Source organism: Periplaneta americana, chromosome 14, assembly GCF_040183065.1.
Source record: "Periplaneta americana isolate PAMFEO1 chromosome 14, P.americana_PAMFEO1_priV1, whole genome shotgun sequence".
NCBI classification, from domain to species: Eukaryota; Metazoa; Arthropoda; class Insecta; order Blattodea; family Blattidae; genus Periplaneta; species Periplaneta americana.
The window spans coordinates 86228305-86235410 of NC_091130.1; the positions used below are offsets into that span (position 1 = coordinate 86228305).

General features: G+C 31.5%; 1 long non-coding RNA gene across 1 annotated transcript; it reads left to right on the forward strand.

Annotated features, from left to right (window-relative positions):
- The first annotated feature begins 782 nt into the window (after window positions 1-782).
- Window positions 783-6646, forward strand: LOC138713534 (uncharacterized). The gene is made up of 6 exons (XR_011335890.1): window positions 783-1189; window positions 2153-2309; window positions 2416-2666; window positions 2929-3054; window positions 3281-3488; window positions 3719-6646. It is a non-coding gene; the product is annotated as an uncharacterized lncRNA (long non-coding RNA).
- Window positions 6647-7106: the final 460 nt, after the last annotated feature.

Below are 7106 nucleotides of genomic sequence, written 5' to 3' on the forward strand. Positions count from 1 at the left end.
AAAATACGTACTAATATGAATCCATTTACTGTGAATCAAAGCAAGAAAATAATCTTTGCTTTGTGCATTGAATACAAAAGTTATTCTTTATACTTTAAAATTAATGTAATTTGACTACATTTGTAAGTTGTTCACGGTTTAAGTGTATGTGCATAAAGTCCTTGTCGTTTTAGTTTCACCATAGCTCTATTATTGTTCCATTACCTTCATGTCAGATTTATACTCGTGCAAGTAGGAATGTGGGAAGAAATGTCAGAAGGAAGAGGAATATGGAGGAGAGTACGGTAAGATGTCCTTTACTGTTTCCCAACACTGTTCTAGATCTATTTGGAGAATTTAGTGAAGAACTGTTTTCAGAACATGGGGGGGGGGGTGATAGTAGGAAGGAAGAATAAAAGTCATAAGATTTGCTGATAGTCATGGCGGCATTACTACTCCATGTACGTTGGAGGATATTTTCACCTTATGATGGCTATCCGTTAGAACAATGTTGGCAGCACCACCTCTGGACTTACTATAGGGAAGACCAGGTAACTTGATACCCTAAGGGTGAAACCTAACCATTTTTCCCCCATTACTACAAATGCTAGTGGATTATGGTGATTTTCTAGTTTGAAGGTTGAATTTTCTTTTGCCAACTTCGTTTCGAATTTCGATACTGACAAATACTATAAATGGTAGTGATTTTGTAACCGGTATGTTGGCAGCTGAGGCAAATATCGACAATATTTGCCGGTACTGGAGTTCCATGAAATTAAAATTGTACTAGATTTCTCAGCCGGTTACTGGAAGATAGTGAAATTCGAACTTATTAATAATTAATTAATATTAGTATTAATATTAATACATAATAGTTATGTTATGTGTTGCGTTGTGGTTATAATTCAAGAATAGTCAGATAAGTACGAATGAATATAATATACTTGGGCGTGATAATGCACGTGGGTAATGGATAGAAATATTATTTCAAATTTTAATGAATTTCTTTCGTGTTTAGATTTTTATTACTATGTCAAAAAAATGAAATAGTGTTGCAGTGACTCCTCCAAGGAAGAAAATGTGTGGCATTCAGAGTACGCTTCAGAAATCTGTAGTTCACGTGTATAATGAGTTGAAGAAAGAAGATAATGAAGAAGGAATTATGCTAACGGAGACAGCAATTACAACCAGAATAGGACAATTATTAGGAGTAAGTATTGTTAAGCATACATTTCAAAGTGGTATTCAGTTTTAGGAGTTTGCACTAATAATTTCATGATTGTGGTCAAACAAAACAAATTTTTAGGTTAGGCCTAATGTTTAATCAAGTCAGTGATTTTCATATTGCCAAACTAAATACATTTAAGATACTGTAATACTGCAGTAGGTGATAGCTTAAATACATTTACAAATTAGACGAACAAGTAATCAAACAGCACGAAAGTAAATTTCCAGTTTTCTCTTTTGGTATTAAATTAACCGTTCAGATCACAATTTACATGCCACATCGGCCGAAGAAAATACAAGTCATATTGTAATTATTAACTTGATATTGCAGCAAATATTACATGAATGTTGGCCTGTTATGGTGCTTAAAAATAATTCAGTTTTATATAATAACTATATAACATACTCTATAAAGCATAGGAACGTTGACTCTGGCTGAATAATTTATTCATGACTGGTCTAAGTAATATTAAATATGGTGTTTCTTCAGAAAAGCTGCCCCACCCAAAGTACTTGTTAAGATATAACACTCGAGAGGACGAGGACGCACTACTGGGAAACTAACCATTTCTCTTCGTCCTGGACCTCTCGCATGTTATATTGGTAATTAGTAACAAGTTTGAGGGAGGGACTACAACAATGCATTAGAATATACAGGTAAGTGTCAAAGGATTTTTGTGCTGAAAGTATTTGTGGCTGTGCACTAAAACCACGTGTTCATCACTTTGTAAATATCACAGAAATCAATTAAACAAAATAAAATTATGCCTTCTTTGGTGTAGCTTTTCTGGAGAATTACCTAAATATTAGCCTACTTAAACCTATCGTAGACCCAACCTAACATGTTGATCATTTTCTATTCATATAGCTGTAAATGTTGGTATTATGCATGAATTTTATGATATAACAATTTTTAGAAGTATTATGTTATTGTTTGTTATTACAGCTTGGCTGAACTACAGCCACGAAAGTGATAAATTCACACAAGGGGACCCCACTCGTGACACCAGGAAAACATAGACTACGTAAACATCCAGTGACTGATGCTGATGATTTTACGAAAGATGCAATTGCGAGATTTATTTATGACAAGTTACATAAAGGTAGGGAAGTTACAGGAATTATTGTGTTGATTTATGCAATGTAATTCTGATATTAGTCATAGGCCTATGTATAAAAATATGGCATAATTTTCATTTACTGTTACAGGGGAAGTACTAACAGCAGCAAAAGTTCTGGAACATATGAATGATGATTATGAAACATATTTATTTAGAGTATCCTTATCATCGGTGAAAAAAATTTTGAAAGAGATGAAATTTCTATGGAGCAAAGGGGATCCTTATACACATGTATGAGAAAGTGATGTTATTCGTTTTTAAGAGAATATATAAGAAATTTGGAGCGTGAGAACCCTAAACCCGTAGTATTCTTGGATGAGACTTGGATTTTTATGAATGGTAAATTTCAATGTATTGTGAGACATTGAGTGATTGAATTTTTTACTAACAAATAGATTAACACTTATGTGGAATATGAAATTGCAATTAATATAGGCTACTAGTAATGAATTCAGGTGGGAACAACATGTTTTGCAATTAATAGTTTCATATTATAACTAGAGGTTAGTTATAAAATTCTTGAACGGTTTTCCTGTCTTTAAAATTTTTGTGTCTCTTAGAGTGTCAATGTGAATTGCTTTTCTCTCTCTGTTTTTTTAAGTATGATCACCCACTTATTCATGAAATAAACCAGGTGAAGTTTCCAGTGACATGAATGGTGTTATTCATAGACCAACAAATGAGGGTGGAAGATTAGATGCCGGAACGAAAGGTGGATTTATACTCGGTAAGTTATATTGATTTATATTTTACATAAATTTGGCAAGAGTAATTTTTTAAATCAGGGTACAAAAATATAAAAATTGGTGACTAAATAAAAACGTGGGAAAGCCTTTCACCAAAGAGGATCTCATGTCATGTCACGTTATGTTATGTTATGTTTTATTTTCTTTATTTAAATGCTGTGAATTCATGTGACGTAATTATATGCCCAGGTATAATTTTTATTGCAGGTGCTGATTTAATTTTTTCATGCAATTGAAAGAAAAGTCAGGACTACCATAGTGCTATGAATAGCCCTGTAGTTGAGAAGTGGGTGCAAACACAGTTGTTGACCTGAGAACATTAGGGCAATGCGTTATTGTCATGGATAGTGCTGCATATCATAGCAGACTTGTGAAAAATCAGCCAACAACAAAATGGAGGAAAGAACAGCTACTGGTGATTGCAACTGAATATAATAGATTTGTTGTACTAAATGATAAGAGTTGATGGTGTGAAATCACCTTTTGATATTACATTGCAATATTAATTTCCATACTTTACAGTCATTATTATTATTATTATTATTATTATTATTATTATTATTATTATTATTATTATTATTATTATTATTATTATATTTACTACTACTACTACTACTACTTATAGATGCTACTTTTTTCTTTCAGGTGAAATTGAATCTACATAAGAATCCTAAAACAACAGAGCCTTGCCAATTACTGTTCTGAAGCGGCCTTGTCTTATGTGTTGTGTCTATATACAATTAATTCTTTCAGTTTTTTTTCCCCTTTAATGTAATGAAGTTGTTGGTTGATTGATACCAAGTGTTCAGCAGTTGATGTCATTTGTTATCTTGCACTCCAATATTTAACCAGATGATTGAAAGCTATGTAAAGTTAAACAGTCAAGACAATGATCCATATCTTCATTGAGATTTCAGAAATGGCATGGGGAGATTCTGAAATATCAGTTCTTTGTAAATATTTGAGACAATCATGGCCTGTGATAATATGAGTACTGCCACTGTAGATTTTCATAGAAGTTCAGTTATTAAATTAGGTGTATTATTTTTACTATGTATTGTACTATATTTTTGTTTCGCTTAATTGATGAATTATATATGCTGTAAATTGAATAGTAGACTGTAGGTCTATAGCTTAACTGATGAATTGTATGTGCTGTAAATTAAATAGTAGGCTGTATACCACAAGTGATGAATTGTTTATGCTTGTAATGTGAAGTAATTTGCATGATATTTATTATCAGTTTCTGTATATTTCAACTGATTGAATTGTTTATACTTTTAAATTGAATTAACTTGCTTGCTATGTATTATATTTTATAACTTAACTGATGAATAATTGTTTAGGTTTGTCAATTTAATAATCTGAGTGCCATGTACTTCATATTTTTAGTGGAGCCACCAATGTAGCTTAGTCGGTAGACTCGTTGGCCTGCAAATTCAGAGCTGCACTCGAGGGTAGTTTGGATCCCCCATTTGGTCTGATTAGTTGGTTTCTTCTGAGGATTTTCCTCCATCGTGGAGCAGATGCCGGATGGCCTATTGCAATTTTTTCATTTGCTTTAGAATCATTCCGATTTTTGTTACCACATTGTCATGTACTGATCTTGTTATTCTTTTAACAGTGTGGTAAGATGCAGGTATAGATAACCTTACAGTAATTTTGCTACCTTTCAGCTACCTCATTACCTCCCACTCCATAAAGTTCATGGATCCACGGAAGTACCAGTCATCGATGTAATTCGACCATTTTGCTTAAAATATTAAAACACTGTAAAATATTGAGATTTCATGCTGTTACGTCCATTACTGCAGCAAGAACATCTGATTTTGAATCTGATAGTATGACAGCCTTCTCAGATTTATGAAGTCGATACTGGAGATTTTGTAAGCTTAAAAGTGTATCTAAATTTTCACTATCAAAATTAGTCAGTGTTTGAAGTTAGTTAGTTAGTTAGTTAGTGGCGTTTAAAAAGGGCGCGTCAGCTACTATGGCTATTTGCACCCTTATCTAAAATCTTTCACTAAACACAATACAATAACCGGAATGTTTAAAATGCTAAAAAGCGTTGTCACGGTTAAAATGGGGCAAACAAGTGTTTGAATATAATTCCCTGTAAAAGGGAATATACTGGTATTGTACTACAACACCACTACATCTATGGCTTGGTAAACAGGATCCATCTATAAAAAATACTGTATGTAGTCACTCACTGACCAGATCATTTATCGTTTCTAATGATTTTTAAAATGTCTGGAGAATTATCACATTTCTTAACATCATCTGTTAAAGTTAACTTATATACTATTCATTTTGAAATAACTTGGGATTGTGTTTTATTAGTAAAGTTTCCCTTAATTGAGCAAGTTTGAGTTCTCCAAGTAGAGTCAAAAAGTCTGTTGGGATTTTGGCTCAGTTTATTAATATTTGTAGACTGTGATTTTTTGTTCTAGACAACCATATTATCTGCAAATGATGAGATTATCATAAGATCTATTTCTTTAGTTAGACCATCGACATTAATATTGGAAAATGTATTCCTGAAAACAACAATGTGGGAAGCCCAGATGAATCTGTCTCTATTTACATATTTGTGACAATGAATCAAATAATCAAGTCACTGACCCAGTGTAACACTTTATCATGGACACCCTAAGTTTGCAATTTCTTAAGTGATTTATATCTACAGAGCCATATGATCCTTGAAAATAAATTAAAATTGTTAAGTTGTTTTGTTTTCTGTTTAAAATATCTTTAATATCTTGACTAAAATTTAAAATCTGTCCATTTGTTGAATGCAATTCTCTAAAGTCAACCCAATAAAATGAAAGTTAGTTACTAGATTCCAGGAACCAATTCAGTCTATGAAATCATCTCTTCCATAATTTTGGCTATCATACTAGTAAGTGGTATCTGTCGATAACTCGAAAAGATATTAGTTGAATAATTGCTTTTCAAAATTGATGTTATGGTAGATTTTCTCCAGACAGATATTGTATTTTAGATGAGATTACAAGATAAAAGTAGTGAGTTTGCTTGTTTGCCAACATGTTTAAGAAAATCAGCATGTGTATTGTCTGGACTTGGAGATGTTTTGGGTCTTATGTTATTAAATTAATAGTAATATTCAGTTCTTGATTAAATATTGTTATATAAAGTAGATAGTAGATTTAATATTTCTTTCAGTTTTTCCTTAATAGTCTGACGTACACAGATAAAACTAACAACCACACCACCAACTACTCTAATAGAAATTAAAATATAATTAAATGTAGAAAAAGTAATTAAAATTATAAATACACGTAATAAACCATAACCCCCTAATTTCAACAATATACTATTTTATTCCCTTTTACAGCTTGTAGATAATTATTAATTGTAGTTATTACTTATTAGCATAATATTTATTGAACTTATTGGCTATTTCACTTCGTTTGAAAGATGTTATTGTGTACAAAAAGCATTTTTTGATGATCGTTTCATGCTGTATGTTGTGTATAAATCTATGATTTCTGGCCATCTGTTCTGTGTAATCCATCTTTTGTATAGAATTAATAAAATATTCTTTTGGTAGTAATTATTTTATTAATTGAGTATTTAATTTTCACCAGCTCACATTTCTTGAATCATTTTTTTTTCTTATTTAAATTTAGGACACAAGAGCCAAAAAGAGACTTCACAGTTATGTATCATACATTTTTTCAATGACAGACGTGGAGTTGCAGAAATAATAAGTGTAAGTGTAGCATTATTAAGCAATTTACAAACAAATGAAATCTTTAAAAAGGTATCTAGAAGTGAAATTACTTATGGCTTTTAAGGACCAAAATAATTTTTTAAGTTGATTTATTATTATTTCAGTTTTAGCCTAGTTGTATTATCCATTTCCTTACTAATTTCAAAAGATAATCAGAAGTTCATTCGAATTCCAACCAAAAGTCAATTGGTTATTAATTTATCTACCTTTAGGAAGTACAGTATATGTACGCTGGAATCTTTGAAGTGAAGTGACAATAATTTAATTGGTCTTGGA